This window comes from Hemiscyllium ocellatum, unplaced genomic scaffold (assembly GCF_020745735.1).
Source record: "Hemiscyllium ocellatum isolate sHemOce1 unplaced genomic scaffold, sHemOce1.pat.X.cur. scaffold_1309_pat_ctg1, whole genome shotgun sequence".
Lineage (NCBI taxonomy): Eukaryota > Metazoa > Chordata > Chondrichthyes > Orectolobiformes > Hemiscylliidae > Hemiscyllium > Hemiscyllium ocellatum.
Genome location: NW_026867734.1, coordinates 17,835 through 36,271, shown reverse-complemented (window position 1 = coordinate 36,271; position 18,437 = coordinate 17,835). Strand labels below are relative to the sequence as shown.

Genomic DNA, 18,437 nt, shown 5'->3' with positions numbered 1-18,437 from the left:
AGGGGAGGTAGGTATAGGACAGATGTTAGGGGTAGATTCTTTACTCAGCGGGTTGTGAGTTCATGGAATGTCCTGCCAGTAGCAGTGGTGGACTTTCCCTCTTTATGGTCATTCAAGCGGGCATTGGATAAGCATATGGAGGTTATTGGGCTAGTGTAGGTTAGGTAGGCTTTGGTCGGCGCAACATCGAAGGCCGAAGAGACTATACTGTGCTGTATTTTTCAATGTTCTTTGTTCTAAGATTTCGGGGACAGTTAAGATCTCTGCCGGTTCATGTTGACCAGTCTGAAGAGAGGATGATAGATGTGGAACCAGTGATCGTTCACTGAATCCCAACCTTCTCCAGATCGAATCCTTTTTCACAGCTTTTCTGTGCAGCTCACCAGCTGATGTAAATCTCCCCACAGTCTGCAGACAGCTTCCCCAAAACCAATGACTAATGTTTTATCATCTGCAAATTTGATATCCGACACCAATTCCACATCAGTGATAGATACACCAGATAAACAGGCGACTAATACTGAAGCCTGAGGAAAAATCAAAGAATTGCGAAACTTCATCAAATGGGGACGTACCAAACTCAAAATGTCAACTCTGCTTTCTCCCCACTGAAGGTGCAACACTGCGCAGATTCTCCGGCAATTTCTGTTCAGTTTCTGAACCTTGAGGAACTGAAGTTTTTCAAAACACATGCAGCATTCTTCTTACCATCAGGTTGGTCTACATCACAAACACCTCCTTCATTCTTTATCCTTTAAAGAAAATCAGTCAAGTTCATCCGACACTGCCTACCCTTAACAATTCCATGATGACTATCTTGGATGATGGCGTGGAGGAGCTGGTGTTGGACTGTAGTGGACAATGTTAAAAACCACGTAACACCAGCTTATAGTCCAACAGCTTTATTTGGAAGCAATAGTTGCTCCTTCTTCAGGTAACAATGTGCGTTTTTTTCCAAATTCATCGTGGATTAAACTTTCACTCACCGTGTGGTTATTTCTATCATCTCTCAGAGTTTTACCGAGTAATTTGCTCATTAATGCAAATACAAAAGCAGCTGGTCTCCACTCCTCCTATTTCTGACCTGCACCGTCCAACACAAGGGCAACAATTATTGTCTGTTTTCTTATTCTCTCTGATCTGGGAACTTCATTGTTGCACAAGTTAGTGACCGCTACTGACCACAAGTGGGAATTGCAACCAACCCGCAGAAATACTCAAGAGTCTGTCAGGGTGAATGAAGTCAGCAAACAGATTCTGTCTGTGCACGACACAATCAGATTGGTGTACATTTCGATTCAAAAATAAAATAACCGACCTGATATCATAAGTAATGCTGTGCCCATAAACAATGGACTGCCCAGACAGTTTTCACTTGATATTAGGCTGTATTTCACAAAAACACTGCGAGTAATGTTGAAAGGAGGGAAATCTAGAAATAAAATGAAAAACTCAGGATTTCTGTCAAGACGCCAGTTTATTTGAAACGGATATCGCCCTGACTCCTTAATCTTCTAGGGTCCCTCCTCAATTTCAAAGTGGTGGGAAACCGCACTGCAGAGGTTTGGCGCCGTTCGTGTGGCTGACTCAAGCTTCTGTGCATATCGAAGTGTTTCATTCCCACTGCGGAAAGTGGTCTTTTTGGTGTTGAGCGGTTTAAAAGCCGCAGCATGCGATGGCCGGGAATCGAACCCGGGTCAACTGCTTGGAAGGCAGCTATGCTCACCACTATACCACCATCGCAACTGGGAGATGTTCTCCACACATCAGCTAATGTGCAATTCGACCAATAGTTCTTCATTCGAAATTTCAGTCTTCTTGCAAATTTTACGCTGAAATATTGCAATTCACCACTAATAAAAGACTGACTTTTACTCGTTCCATACTTCTCATTATACCTTTTCATTCACACTTTCTCATGCACACAAACCAGCATTTATCATCATCTCAGATAAATCCACAGCTAAAATATCAACAAAATCTCACCGCAACCCGGGATCTGTCACACAATCAAAACTTGTCAACTTCTCACAAACGCTTTTGCCCCAAACATCCATTCTCCTGCTCCTCGGATGCTGTCTGACCTGCTCTGCTTTTCCACCACCACTCTCATCTCCACCAGTGGCAGTACCCACTTTCGCCTTTCTCTTCATACACTTTTCCCACCAACTTTGCTTTTTCTTTCTGATTTACCGCATCTGTACTACTTTCCGCTTTTAACATTTCTGAAGGGTTTTCCACAAACAAAAAGGCAAAAAGAAGGAACTCTTAGACTGAGTACATGCTGCAGTAATTCTGGAGAAGAGGAAACTCCTGGTAACAGTTCACGAAGCAGAAATCTCTCGAGAAATCTGTATTAATCCGCACTTCCATTCTCTTGATCGATTTGTAGTTTTCTCTGTTACATTGTAGAAGAGGGGGAGGGTGGAGTCGCAGCTGGGAGGGAGAGAAACCAGGCTGATTTTCAAAGTTTTAGAATCAGAGTGTCATACAGCATGGAAACAGATCCTTAGGTCCAGCCAGTTTATGCTGACCATTTCCCCAAACACAACTGTAACCACCTGCATGCAATTGAACATTTCCCATTTGCGAGCATTTGGTCATATCTCTCTAAACCTTTCCTATTCGTGAACTTATCCAAGCGTCTTTTCAACGTTGTAACTGTACCTGCGTCCACCACTTTCTCTGACAGTTCATTGCACGCACCAAGCACTCGATGTGTAAAAAAATTGTCCCTCATTTCCTTTTTAAATCCATAATCCCCCTGTCCACGCAACAGTAAATCAAAGATCCATCTCAATGCTTTTCACAATAAGTACCTCCCCCAGTCCCTCACTAATAAATCAATGGTCCATTTAAACAAACTGGGAATTGCATTCCACAGTCTGCAGACAGCTTCCCCAAAACCAATGACTAATGTTTTATCATCTGCAAATTTGATATCCGACACCAATTCCACATCAGTGATAGATACACCAGACAAACAGGTGACTAATACTGAAGCCTGGGGTAAAATCAAAGAATTGCGAAACTTCATCAAATGGGGCATACCAAACCCAAAATGGCAACACTGCTTTCTCCCCACTGAAGGTGCAACACTGCTCAGATTCTCCGGCAATTTCTGTTCAGTTTCTGAACCTTGAGGAACTCAACTATTTCAAAACACATGCAGTATTCTTCTTATCATCAGGTTGGTCTACATCACAAACACTTCCTTCTTCTTTATCCTTTAAAGCAAATCAGTCAAGTTCATCCGACACTATCTTCCCTTAACAATTCCATGATGACTATCTTGGATGATGACGTGGAGGAGCCGGTGTTGGACTGGAGTGGACAATGTTAAAAACCACATAACACCAGCGTATAGTCCAACAGCTTTATTTGGAAGCAATAGCTGCTCCTTCATCAGGTAACAACGTGTGATTCCTTTTCAGCTTCATCTTGGATTGAACTTTCACTCACCGTGTGGTTATTTCTATCATCTCTCAGAGTTTTACCGAGTCATTTGCTCATTAATGGAAATATAAAAGCAGCTGGTCTCCACTCCTCCTATTTCTGACCTGCACCGTCCAACACAAGGGCAACAATTATTGTCTGTTTTCTTATTCTCTCTGATCTGGGAACTTCATTGTTGCACAAGTTAGTGACCGCTACTGACCACAAGTGGGAATTGCAACCAACCCGCAGAAATACTCAAGAGTCTGTCAGGGTGAATGAAGTCAGCAAACAGATTCTGTCTGTGCACGACACAATCAGATTGGTGTACATTTCGATTCAAAAATAAAATAACCGACCTGATATCATAAGTAATGCTGTGCCCATAAACAATTGACTGCCCAGACAGTTTTCACTTGATATTAGGCTGTATTTCACAAAAACACTGGGAGTAATGTTGAAAGGAGGGAAATCTAGAAATAAAATGAAAAACTCAGGATTTCTGTCAAGACGCCAGTTTATTTGAAACGGGTATCGCCCTGACTCCTTAATCTTCTAGGGTCCCTCCTCAATTTCAAAGTGGTGGGAAACCGCACTGCAGAGGTTTGGCGCCGTTCGTGTGGCTGACTCAAGCTTCTGTGCATATCGAAGTGTTTCATTCCCGCTGCGGAAAGTGGTCTTTTTGGTGTTGAGCGGTTTAAAAGCCGCCGCATGCGATGGCCGGGAATCGAACCCGGGTCAACGGCTTGGAAGTCAGATATGCTCACCACTATACCACCATCGCAACTGGGACATGTCCTCCACACATCAGCTAATGTGCAATTCGACCAATAGTTCTTCATTCGAAATTTCAGTCTTCTTGCAAATTTTACGCTGAAATATTGCAATTCACCACTAATAAAAGACTGACTTTTACTCGTTCCATACTTCTCATTATACCTTTTCGTTCACACTTTCTCATGCACACAAACCAGCATTTATCATCATCTCAGATAAATCCACAGCTAAAATATCAACAAAATCTCACCGCAACCCGGGATCTGTCACACAATCAAAACTTGTCAACTTCTCACAAACGCTTTTGCCCCAAACATCCATTCTCCTGCTCCTCGGATGCTGTCTGACCTGCTCTGCTTTTCCACCACCACTCTCATCTCCACCAGTGGCAGTACCCACTTTCGCCTTTCTCTTCATACACTTTTCCCACCAACTTTGCTTTTTCTTTCTGATTTACCGCATCTGTACTACTTTCCGCTTTTAACATTTCTGAAGGGTTTTCCACAAACAAAAAGGCAAAAAGAAGGAACTCTTAGACTGAGTACATGCTGCAGTAATTCTGGAGAAGAGGAAACTCCTGGTAACAGTTCACGAAGCAGAAATCTCTCGAGAAATCTGTATTAATCCGCACTTCCATTCTCTTGATCGATTTGTAGTTTTCTCTGTTACATTGTAGAAGAGGGGGAGGGTGGAGTCGCAGCTGGGAGGGAGAGAAACCAGGCTGATTTTCAAAGTTTTACAATCAGAGTGTCATACAGCATGGAAACAGATCCTTAGGTCCAGCCAGTTTATGCTGACCATTTCCCCAAACACAACTGTAACCACCTGCATGCAATTGAACATTTCCCATTTGCGAGCATTTGGTCATATCTCTCTAAACCTTTCCTATTCGTGAACTTATCCAAGCGTCTTTTCAACGTTGTAACTGTACCTGCGTCCACCACTTTCTCTGACAGTTCATTGCACGCACCAAGCACTCGATGTGTAAAAAAATTGTCCCTCATTTCCTTTTTAAATCCATAATCCCCCTGTCCACGCAACAGTAAATCAAAGATCCATCTCAATGCTTTTCACAATAAGTACCTCCCCCAGTCCCTCACTAATAAATCAATGGTCCATTTAAACAAACTGGGAATTGCATTCCACAGTCTGCAGACAGCTTCCCCAAAACCAATGACTAATGTTTTATCATCTGCAAATTTGATATCCGACACCAATTCCACATCAGTGATAGATACACCAGACAAACAGGTGACTAATACTGAAGCCTGGGGAAAAATCAAAGAATTGCGAAACTTCATCAAATGGGGCATACCAAACCCAAAATGGCAACACTGCTTTCTCCCCACTGAAGGTGCAACACTGCTCAGATTCTCCGGCAATTTCTGTTCAGTTTCTGAACCTTGAGGAACTCAACTATTTCAAAACACATGCAGTATTCTTCTTATCATCAGGTTGGTCTACATCACAAACACTTCCTTCTTCTTTATCCTTTAAAGCAAATCAGTCAAGTTCATCCGACACTATCTTCCCTTAACAATTCCATGATGACTATCTTGGATGATGACGTGGAGGAGCCGGTGTTGGACTGGAGTGGACAATGTTAAAAACCACATAACACCAGCGTATAGTCCAACAGCTTTATTTGGAAGCAATAGCTGCTCCTTCATCAGGTAACAACGTGTGATTCCTTTTCAGCTTCATCTTGGATTGAACTTTCACTCACCGTGTGGTTATTTCTATCATCTCTCAGAGTTTTACCGAGTCATTTGCTCATTAATGGAAATATAAAAGCAGCTGGTCTCCACTCCTCCTATTTCTGACCTGCACCGTCCAACACAAGGGCAACAATTATTGTCTGTTTTCTTATTCTCTCTGATCTGGGAACTTCATTGTTGCACAAGTTAGTGACCGCTACTGACCACAAGTGGGAATTGCAACCAACCCGCAGAAATACTCAAGAGTCTGTCAGGGTGAATGAAGTCAGCAAACAGATTCTGTCTGTGCACGACACAATCAGATTGGTGTACATTTCGATTCAAAAATAAAATAACCGACCTGATATCATAAGTAATGCTGTGCCCATAAACAATTGACTGCCCAGACAGTTTTCACTTGATATTAGGCTGTATTTCACAAAAACACTGCGAGTAATGTTGAAAGGAGGGAAATCTAGAAATAAAATGAAAAACTCAGGATTTCTGTCAAGACGCCAGTTTATTTGAAACGGGTATCGCCCTGACTCCTTAATCTTCTAGGGTCCCTCCTCAATTTCAAAGTGGTGGGAAACCGCACTGCAGAGGTTTGGCGCCGTTCGTGTGGCTGACTCAAGCTTCTGTGCATATCGAAGTGTTTCATTCCCACTGCGGAAAGTGGTCTTTTTGGTGTTGAGCGGTTTAAAAGCCGCCGCATGCGATGGCCGGGAATCGAACCCGGGTCAACGGCTTGGAAGTCAGATATGCTCACCACTGTACCACCATCGCAACTGGGACATGTCCTCCACACATCAGCTAATGTGCAATTCGACCAATAGTTCTTCATTCGAAATTTCAGTCTTCTTGCAAATTTTACGCTGAAATATTGCAATTCACCACTAATAAAAGACTGACTTTTACTCGTTCCATACTTCTCATTATACCTTTTCATTCACACTTTCTCATGCACACAAACCAGCATTTATCATCATCTCAGATAAATCCACAGCTAAAATATCAACAAAATCTCACCGCAACCCGGGATCTGTCGCACAATCAAAACTTGTCAACTTCTCACAAACGCTTTTGCCCCAAACATCCATTCTCCTGCTCCTCGGATGCTGTCTGACCTGCTCTGCTTTTCCACCACCACTCTCATCTCCACCAGTGGCAGTACCCACTTTCGCCTTTCTCTTCATACACTTTTCCCACCAACTTTGCTTTTTCTTTCTGATTTACCGCATCTGTACTACTTTCCGCTTTTAACATTTCTGAAGGGTTTTCCACAAACAAAAAGGCAAAAAGAAGGAACTCTTAGACTGAGTACATGCTGCAGTAATTCTGGAGAAGAGGAAACTCCTGGTAACAGTTCACGAAGCAGAAATCTCTCGAGAAATCTGTATTAATCCGCACTTCCATTCTCTTGATCGATTTGTAGTTTTCTCTGTTACATTGTAGAAGAGGGGGAGGGTGGAGTCGCAGCTGGGAGGGAGAGAAACCAGGCTGATTTTCAAAGTTTTAGAATCAGAGTGTCATACAGCATGGAAACAGATCCTTAGGTCCAGCCAGTTTATGCTGACCATTTCCCCAAACACAACTGTAACCACCTGCATGCAATTGAACATTTCCCATTTGCTAGCATTTGGTCATATCTCTCTAAACCTTTCCTATTCGTGAACTTATCCAAGCGTCTTTTCAACGTTGTAACTGTACCTGCGTCCACCACTTTCTCTGACAGTTCATTGCACGCACCAAGCACTCGATGTGTAAAAAAATTGTCCCTCATTTCCTTTTTAAATCCATAATCCCCCTGTCCACGCAACAGTAAATCAAAGATCCATCTCAATGCTTTTCACAATAAGTACCTCCCCCAGTCCCTCACTAATAAATCAATGGTCCATTTAAACAAACTGGGAATTGCATTCCACAGTCTGCAGACAGCTTCCCCAAAACCAATGACTAATGTTTTATCATCTGCAAATTTGATATCCGACACCAATTCCACATCAGTGATAGATACACCAGACAAACAGGTGACTAATACTGAAGCCTGGGGAAAAATCAAAGAATTGCGAAACTTCATCAAATGGGGACATACCAAACCCAAAATGGCAACACTGCTTTCTCCCCACTGAAGGTGCAACACTGCTCAGATTCTCCGGCAATTTCTGTTCAGTTTCTGAACCTTGAGGAACTCAACTATTTCAAAACACATGCAGTATTCTTCTTATCATCAGGTTGGTCTACATCACAAACACTTCCTTCTTCTTTATCCTTTAAAGCAAATCAGTCAAGTTCATCCGACACTATCTTCCCTTAACAATTCCATGATGACTATCTTGGATGATGACGTGGAGAGGCCGGTGTTGGACTGGAGTGGACAATGTTAAAAACCACATAACACCAGCGTATAGTCCAACAGCTTTATTTGGAAGCAATAGCTGCTCCTTCATCAGGTAACAATGTGTGATTCCTTTTCAGCTTCATCTTGGATTGAACTTTCACTCACCGTGTGGTTATTTCTATCATCTCTCAGAGTTTGACCGAGTCATTTGCTCATTAATGGAAATATAAAAGCAGCTGGTCTCCACTCCTCCTATTTCTGACCTGCACCGTCCAACACAAGGGCAACAATTATTGTCTGTTTTCTTATTCTCTCTGATCTGGGAACTTCATTGTTGCACAAGTTAGTGACCGCTACTGACCACAAGTGGGAATTGCAACCAACCCGCAGAAATACTCAAGAGTCTGTCAGGGTGAATGAAGTCAGCAAACAGATTCTGTCTGTGCACGACACAATCAGATTGGTGTACATTTCGATTCAAAAATAAAATAACCGACCTGATATCATAAGTAATGCTGTGCCCATAAACAATGGACTGCCCAGACAGTTTTCACTTGATATTAGGCTGTATTTCACAAAAACACTGCGAGTAATGTTGAAAGGAGTGAAATCTAGAAATAAAATGAAAAACTCAGGATTTCTGTCAAGACGCCAGTTTATTTGAAACGGGTATCGCCCTGACTCCTTAATCTTCTAGGGTCCCTCCTCAATTTCAAAGTGGTGGGAAACCGCACTGCAGAGGTTTGGCGCCGTTCGTGTGGCTGACTCAAGCTTCTGTGCATATCGAAGTGTTTCATTCCCACTGCGGAAAGTGGTCTTTTTGGTGTTGAGCGGTTTAAAAGCCACAGCATGCGATGGCCGGGAATCGAACCCGGGTCAACTGCTTGGAAGGCAGCTATGCTCACCACTATACCACCATCGCAACTGGGACATGTCCTCCACACATCAGCTAATGTGCAATTCGACCAATAGTTCTTCATTCGAAATTTCAGTCTTCTTGCAAATTTTACGCTGAAATATTGCAATTCACCACTAATAAAAGACTGACTTTTACTCGTTCCATACTTCTCATTATACCTTTTCATTCACACTTTCTCATGCACACAAACCAGCATTTATCATCATCTCAGATAAATCCACAGCTAAAATATCAACAAAATCTCACCGCAACCCGGGATCTGTCACACAATCAAAACTTGTCAACTTCTCACAAACGCTTTTGCCCCAAACATCCATTCTCCTGCTCCTCGGATGCTGTCTGACCTGCTCTGCTTTTCCACCACCACTCTCATCTCCACCAGTGGCACTACCCACTTTCGCCTTTCTCTTCATACACTTTTCCCACCAACTTTGCTTTTTCTTTCTGATTTACCGCATCTGTACTACTTTCCGCTTTTAACATTTCTGAAGGGTTTTCCACAAACAAAAAGGCAAAAAGAAGGAGCTGTTAGACTGAGTACATGCTGCAGTAATTCTGGAGAAGAGGAAACTCCTGGTAACAGTTCACGAAGCAGAAATCTCTCGAGAAATCTGTATTAATCCGCACTTCCATTCTCTTGATCGATTTGTAGTTTTCTCTGTTACATTGTAGAAGAGGGGGAGGGTGGAGTCGCAGCTGGGAGGGAGAGAAACCAGGCTTATTTTCAAAGTTTTACAATCAGAGTGTCATACAGCATGGAAACAGATCCTTAGGTCCAGCCAGTTTATGCTGACCATTTCCCCAAACACAACTGTAACCACCTGCATGCAATTGAACATTTCCCATTTGCGAGCATTTGGTCATATCTCTCTAAACCTTTCCTATTCGTGAACTTATCCAAGCGTCTTTTCAACGTTGTAACTGTACCTGCGTCCACCACTTTCTCTGACAGTTCATTGCACGCACCAAGCACTCGATGTGTAAAAAAATTGTCCCTCATTTCCTTTTTAAATCCATAATCCCCCTGTCCACGCAACAGTAAATCAAAGATCCATCTCAATGCTTTTCACAATAAGTACCTCCCCCAGTCCCTCACTAATAAATCAATGGTCCATTTAAACAAACTGGGAATTGCATTCCACAGTCTGCAGACAGCTTCCCCAAAACCAATGACTAATGTTTTATCATCTGCAAATTTGATATCCGACACCAATTCCACATCAGTGATAGATACACCAGACAAACAGGTGACTAATACTGAAGCCTGGGGAAAAATCAAAGAATTGCGAAACTTCATCAAATGGGGCATACCAAACCCAAAATGGCAACACTGCTTTCTCCCCACTGAAGGTGCAACACTGCTCAGATTCTCCGGCAATTTCTGTTCAGTTTCTGAACCTTGAGGAACTCAACTATTTCAAAACACATGCAGTATTCTTCTTATCATCAGGTTGGTCTACATCACAAACACTTCCTTCTTCTTTATCCTTTAAAGCAAATCAGTCAAGTTCATCCGACACTATCTTCCCTTAACAATTCCATGATGACTATCTTGGATGATGACGTGGAGGAGCCGGTGTTGGACTGGAGTGGACAATGTTAAAAACCACATAACACCAGCGTATAGTCCAACAGCTTTATTTGGAAGCAATAGCTGCTCCTTCATCAGGTAACAACGTGTGATTCCTTTTCAGCTTCATCTTGGATTGAACTTTCACTCACCGTGTGGTTATTTCTATCATCTCTCAGAGTTTTACCGAGTCATTTGCTCATTAATGGAAATATAAAAGCAGCTGGTCTCCACTCCTCCTATTTCTGACCTGCACCGTCCAACACAAGGGCAACAATTATTGTCTGTTTTCTTATTCTCTCTGATCTGGGAACTTCATTGTTGCACAAGTTAGTGACCGCTACTGACCACAAGTGGGAATTGCAACCAACCCGCAGAAATACTCAAGAGTCTGTCAGGGTGAATGAAGTCAGCAAACAGATTCTGTCTGTGCACGACACAATCAGATTGGTGTACATTTCGATTCAAAAATAAAATAACCGACCTGATATCATAAGTAATGCTGTGCCCATAAACAATGGACTGCCCAGACAGTTTTCACTTGATATTAGGCTGTATTTCACAAAAACACTGCGAGTAATGTTGAAAGGAGTGAAATCTAGAAATAAAATGAAAAACTCAGGATTTCTGTCAAGACGCCAGTTTATTTGAAACGGGTATCGCCCTGACTCCTTAATCTTCTAGGGTCCCTCCTCAATTTCAAAGTGGTGGGAAACCGCACTGCAGAGGTTTGGCGCCGTTCGTGTGGCTGACTCAAGCTTCTGTGCATATCGAAGTGTTTCATTCCCACTGCGGAAAGTGGTCTTTTTGGTGTTGAGCGGTTTAAAAGCCACAGCATGCGATGGCCGGGAATCGAACCCGGGTCAACTGCTTGGAAGGCAGCTATGCTCACCACTATACCACCATCGCAACTGAGACAAGGCCTCCACACATCAGCTAATGTGCAATTCGACCAATAGTTCTTCACTCGAAATTTCAGTCTTCTTGCAAATTTTACGCTGAAATATTGCAATTCACCACTAATAAAAGACTGACTTTTACTCGTTCCATACTTCTCATTATACCTTTTCATTCACACTTTCTCATGCACACAAACCAGCATTTATCATCATCTCAGATAAATCCACAGCTAAAATATCAACAAAATCTCACCGCAACCCGGGATCTGTCACACAATCAAAACTTGTCAACTTCTCACAAACGCTTTTGCCCCAAACATCCATTCTCCTGCTCCTCGGATGCTGTCTGACCTGCTCTGCTTTTCCACCACCACTCTCATCTCCACCAGTGGCAGTACCCACTTTCGCCTTTCTCTTCATACACTTTTCCCACCAACTTTGCTTTTTCTTTCTGATTTACCGCATCTGTACTACTTTCCGCTTTTAACATTTCTGAAGGGTTTTCCACAAACAAAAAGGCAAAAAGAAGGAACTCTTAGACTGAGTACATGCTGCAGTAATTCTGGAGAAGAGGAAACTCCTGGTAACAGTTCACGAAGCAGAAATCTCTCGAGAAATCTGTATTAATCCGCACTTCCATTCTCTTGATCGATTTGTAGTTTTCTCTGTTACATTGTAGAAGAGGGGGAGGGTGGAGTCGCAGCTGGGAGGGAGAGAAACCAGGCTGATTTTCAAAGTTTTAGAATCAGAGTGTCATACAGCATGGAAACAGATCCTTAGGTCCAGCCAGTTTATGCTGACCATTTCCCCAAACACAACTGTAACCACCTGCATGCAATTGAACATTTCCCATTTGCGAGCATTTGGTCATATCTCTCTAAACCTTTCCTATTCGTGAACTTATCCAAGCGTCTTTTCAACGTTGTAACTGTACCTGCGTCCACCACTTTCTCTGACAGTTCATTGCACGCACCAAGCACTCGATGTGTAAAAAAATTGTCCCTCATTTCCTTTATAAATCCATAATCCCCCTGTCCACGCAACAGTAAATCAAAGATCCATCTCAATGCTTTTCACAATAAGTACCTCCCCCAGTCCCTCACTAATAAATCAATGGTCCATTTAAACAAACTGGGAATTGCATTCCACAGTCTGCAGACAGCTTCCCCAAAACCAATGACTAATGTTTTATCATCTGCAAATTTGATATCCGACACCAATTCCACATCAGTGATAGATACACCAGACAAACAGGTGACTAATACTGAAGCCTGGGGAAAAATCAAAGAATTGCGAAACTTCATCAAATGGGGCATACCAAACCCAAAATGGCAACACTGCTTTCTCCCCACTGAAGGTGCAACACTGCTCAGATTCTCCGGCAATTTCTGTTCAGTTTCTGAACCTTGAGGAACTGAACTATTTCAAAACACATGCAGTATTCTTCTTATCATCAGGTTGGTCTACATCACAAACACTTCCTTCTTCTTTATCCTTTAAAGCAAATCAGTCAAGTTCATCCGACACTATCTTCCCTTAACAATTCCATGATGACTATCTTGGATGATGACGTGGAGGAGCCGGTGTTGGACTGGAGTGGACAATGTTAAAAACCACATAACACCAGCGTATAGTCCAACAGCTTTATTTGGAAGCAATAGCTGCTCCTTCATCAGGTAACAATGTGTGATTCCTTTTCAGCTTCATCTTGGATTGAACTTTCACTCACCGTGTGGTTATTTCTATCATCTCTCAGAGTCTTACCGAGTCATTTGCTCATTAATGGAAATATAAAAGCAGCTGGTCTCCACTCCTCCTATTTCTGACCTGCACCGTCCAACACAAGGGCAACAATTATTGTCTGTTTTCTTATTCTCTCTGATCTGGGAACTTCATTGTTGCACAAGTTAGTGACCGCTACTGACCACAAGTGGGAATTGCAACCAACCCGCAGAAATACTCAAGAGTCTGTCAGGGTGAATGAAGTCAGCAAACAGATTCTGTCTGTGCACGACACAATCAGATTGGTGTACATTTCGATTCAAAAATAAAATAACCGACCTGATATCATAAGTAATGCTGTGCCCATAAACAATGGACTGCCCAGACAGTTTTCACTTGATATTAGGCTGTATTTCACAAAAACACTGGGAGTAATGTTGAAAGGAGGGAAATCTAGAAATAAAATGAAAAACTCAGGATTTCTGTCAAGACGCCAGTTTATTTGAAACGGGTATCGCCCTGACTCCTTAATCTTCTAGGGTCCCTCCTCAATTTCAAAGTGGTGGGAAACCGCACTGCAGAGGTTTGGCGCCGTTCGTGTGGCTGACTCAAGCTTCTGTGCATATCGAAGTGTTTCATTCCCACTGCGGAAAGTGGTCTTTTTGGTGTTGAGCGGTTTAAAAGCCACAGCATGCGATGGCCGGGAATCGAACCCGGGTCAACTGCTTGGAAGGCAGCTATGCTCACCACTATACCACCATCGCAACTGGGACATGTCCTCCACACATCAGCTAATGTGCAATTCGACCAATAGTTCTTCATTCGAAATTTCAGTCTTCTTGCAAATTTTACGCTGAAATATTGCAATTCACCACTAATAAAAGACTGACTTTTACTCCTTCCATACTTCTCATTATACCTTTTCATTCACACTTTCTCATGCACACAAACCAGCATTTATCATCATCTCAGATAAATCCACAGCTAAAATATCAACAAAATCTCACCGCAACCCGGGATCTGTCACACAATCAAAACTTGTCAACTTCTCACAAACGCTTTTGCCCCAAACATCCATTCTCCTGCTCCTCGGATGCTGTCTGACCTGCTCTGCTTTTCCACCACCACTCTCATCTCCACCAGTGGCACTACCCACTTTCGCCTTTTTCTTCATACACTTTTCCCACCAACTTTGCTTTTTCTTTCTGATTTACCGCATCTGTACTACTTTCCGCTTTTAACATTTCTGAAGGGTTTTCCACAAACAAAAAGGCAAAAAGAAGGAACTCTTAGACTGAGTACATGCTGCAGTAATTCTGGAGAAGAGGAAACTCCTGGTAACAGTTCACGAAGCAGAAATCTCTCGAGAAATCTGTATTAATCCGCACTTCCATTCTCTTGATCGATTTGTAGTTTTCTCTGTTACATTGTAGAAGAGGGGGAGGGTGGAGTCGCAGCTGGGAGGGAGAGAAACCAGGCTGATTTTCAAAGTTTTAGAATCAGAGTGTCATACAGCATGGAAACAGATCCTTAGGTCCAGCCAGTTTATGCTGACCATTTCCCCAAACACAACTGTAACCACCTGCATGCAATTGAACATTTCCCATTTGCGAGCATTTGGTCATATCTCTCTAAACCTTTCCTATTCGTGAACTTATCCAAGCGTCTTTTCAACGTTGTAACTGTACCTGCGTCCACCACTTTCTCTGACAGTTCATTGCACGCACCAAGCACTCGATGTGTAAAAAAATTGTCCCTCATTTCCTTTATAAATCCATAATCCCCCTGTCCACGCAACAGTAAATCAAAGATCCATCTCAATGCTTTTCACAATAAGTACCTCCCCCAGTCCCTCACTAATAAATCAATGGTCCATTTAAACAAACTGGGAATTGCATTCCACAGTCTGCAGACAGCTTCCCCAAAACCAATGACTAATGTTTTATCATCTGCAAATTTGATATCCGACACCAATTCCACATCAGTGATAGATACACCAGACAAACAGGTGACTAATACTGAAGCCTGGGGTAAAATCAAAGAATTGCGAAACTTCATCAAATGGGGCATACCAAACCCAAAATGGCAACACTGCTTTCTCCCCACTGAAGGTGCAACACTGCTCAGATTCTCCGGCAATTTCTGTTCAGTTTCTGAACCTTGAGGAACTCAACTATTTCAAAACACATGCAGTATTCTTCTTATCATCAGGTTGGTCTACATCACAAACACTTCCTTCTTCTTTATCCTTTAAAGCAAATCAGTCAAGTTCATCCGACACTATCTTCCCTTAACAATTCCATGATGACTATCTTGGATGATGACGTGGAGGAGCCGGTGTTGGACTGGAGTGGACAATGTTAAAAACCACATAACACCAGCGTATAGTCCAACAGCTTTATTTGGAAGCAATAGCTGCTCCTTCATCAGGTAACAATGTGTGATTCCTTTTCAGCTTCATCTTGGATTGAACTTTCACTCACCGTGTGGTTATTTCTATCATCTCTCAGAGTTTTACCGAGTCATTTGCTCATTAATGGAAATATAAAAGCAGCTGGTCTCCACTCCTCCTATTTCTGACCTGCACCGTCCAACACAAGGGCAACAATTATTGTCTGTTTTCTTATTCTCTCTGATCTGGGAACTTCATTGTTGCACAAGTTAGTGACCGCTACTGACCACAAGTGGGAATTGCAACCAACCCGCAGAAATACTCAAGAGTCTGTCAGGGTGAATGAAGTCAGCAAACAGATTCTGTCTGTGCACGACACAATCAGATTGGTGTACATTTCGATTCAAAAATAAAATAACCGACCTGATATCATAAGTAATGCTGTGCCCATAAACAATGGACTGCCCAGACAGTTTTCACTTGATATTAGGCTGTATTTCACAAAAACACTGCGAGTAATGTTGAAAGGAGGGAAATCTAGAAATAAAATGAAAAACTCAGGATTTCTGTCAAGACGCCAGTTTATTTGAAACGGGTATCGCCCTGACTCCTTAATCTTCTAGGGTCCCTCCTCAATTTCAAAGTGGTGGGAAACCGCACTGCAGAGGTTTGGCGCCGTTCGTGTGGCTGACTCAAGCTTCTGTGCATATCGAAGTGTTTCGTTCCCACTGCGGAAAGTGGTCTTTTTGGTGTTGAGCGGTTTAAAAGCCACAGCATGCGATGGCCGGGAATCGAACCCGGGTCAACTGCTTGGAAGGCAGCTATGCTCACCACTATACCACCATCGCAACTGGGACATGTCCTCCACACATCAGCTAATGTGCAATTCGACCAATAGTTCTTCATTCGAAATTTCAGTCTTCTTGCAAATTTTACGCTGAAATATTGCAATTCACCACTAATAAAAGACTGACTTTTACTCGTTCCATACTTCTCATTATACCTTTTCATTCACACTTTCTCATGCACACAAACCAGCATTTATCACCATCTCAGATAAATCCACAGCTAAAGTATCAACAAAATCTCACCGCAACCCGGGATCTGTCACACAATCAAAACTTGTCAACTTCTCACAAACGCTTTTGCCCCAAACATCCATTCTCCTGCTCCTCGGATGCTGTCTGACCTGCTCTGCTTTTCCACCACCACTCTCATCTCCACCAGTGGCAGTACCCACTTTCGCCTTTCTCTTCATACACTTTTCCCACCAACTTTGCTTTTTCTTTCTGATTTACCGCATCTGTACTACTTTCCGCTTTTAACATTTCTGAAGGGTTTTCCACAAACAAAAAGGCAAAAAGAAGGAGCTGTTAGACTGAGTACATGCTGCAGTAATTCTGGAGAAGAGGAAACTCCTGGTAACAGTTCACGAAGCAGAAATCTCTCGAGAAATCTGTATTAATCCGCACTTCCATTCTCTTGATCGATTTGTAGTTTTCTCTGTTACATTGTAGAAGAGGGGGAGGGTGGAGTCGCAGCTGGGAGGGAGAGAAACCAGGCTGATTTTCAAAGTTTTAGAATCAGAGTGTCATACAGCATGGAAACAGATCCTTAGGTCCAGCCAGTTTATGCTGACCATTTCCCCAAACACAACTGTAACCACCTGCATGCAATTGAACATTTCCCATTTGCGAGCATTTGGTCATATCTCTCTAAACCTTTCCTATTCGTGAACTTATCCAAGCGTCTTTTCAACGTTGTAACTGTACCTGCGTCCACCACTTTCTCTGACAGTTCATTGCACGCACCAAGCACTCGATGTGTAAAAAAATTGTCCCTCATTTCCTTTATAAATCCATAATCCCCCTGTCCACGCAACAGTAAATCAAAGATCCATCTCAATGCTTTTCACAATAAGTACCTCCCCCAGTCCCTCACTAATAAATCAATGGTCCATTTAAACAAACTGGGAATTGCATTCCACAGTCTGCAGACAGCTTCCCCAAAACCAATGACTAATGTTTTATCATCTGCAAATTTGATATCCGACACCAATTCCACATCAGTGATAGATACACCAGACAAACAGGTGACTAATACTGAAGCCTGGGGTAAAATCAAAGAATTGCGAAACTTCATCAAATGGGGCATACCAAACCCAAAATGGCAACACTGCTTTCTCCCCACTGAAGGTGCAACACTGCTCAGATTCTCCGGCAATTTCTGTTCAGTTTCTGAACCTTGAGGAACTCAACTATTTCAAAACACATGCAGTATTCTTCTTATCATCAGGTTGGTCTACATCACAAACACTTCCTTCTTCTTTATCCTTTAAAGCAAATCAGTCAAGTTCATCCGACACTATCTTCCCTTAACAATTCCATGATGACTATCTTGGATGATGACGTGGAGGAGCCGGTGTTGGACTGGAGTGGACAATGTTAAAAACCACATAACACCAGCGTATAGTCCAACAGCTTTATTTGGAAGCAATAGCTGCTCCTTCATCAGGTAACAACGTGTGATTCCTTTTCAGCTTCATCTTGGATTGAACTTTCACTCACCGTGTGGTTATTTCTATCATCTCTCAGAGTTTTACCGAGTCATTTGCTCATTAATGGAAATATAAAAGCAGCTGGTCTCCACTCCTCCTATTTCTGACCTGCACCGTCCAACACAAGG

General features: G+C 42.5%; 5 non-coding genes across 5 annotated transcripts; all 5 read right to left on the bottom strand.

Annotated features, from left to right (window-relative positions):
- Positions 1–1,671: 1,671 nt before the first annotated feature.
- Positions 1,672–1,743, bottom strand: trnag-ucc (transfer RNA glycine (anticodon UCC)). Its single transcript has one exon. It is a non-coding gene; the product is annotated as a tRNA-Gly (tRNA).
- Positions 1,744–9,100: 7,357 nt separating this feature from the next.
- Positions 9,101–9,172, bottom strand: trnag-ucc (transfer RNA glycine (anticodon UCC)). The gene has a single exon. It is a non-coding gene; the product is annotated as a tRNA-Gly (tRNA).
- Positions 9,173–11,576: 2,404 nt separating this feature from the next.
- trnag-ucc (transfer RNA glycine (anticodon UCC)) lies at positions 11,577–11,648 on the bottom strand. Its single transcript has one exon. It is a non-coding gene; the product is annotated as a tRNA-Gly (tRNA).
- Positions 11,649–14,052: 2,404 nt separating this feature from the next.
- trnag-ucc (transfer RNA glycine (anticodon UCC)) lies at positions 14,053–14,124 on the bottom strand. The gene has a single exon. It is a non-coding gene; the product is annotated as a tRNA-Gly (tRNA).
- A 2,404-nt stretch (positions 14,125–16,528) lies between these two features.
- On the bottom strand, positions 16,529–16,600 carry trnag-ucc (transfer RNA glycine (anticodon UCC)). The gene has a single exon. It is a non-coding gene; the product is annotated as a tRNA-Gly (tRNA).
- Between the last annotated feature and the right edge of the window lie 1,837 nt (positions 16,601–18,437).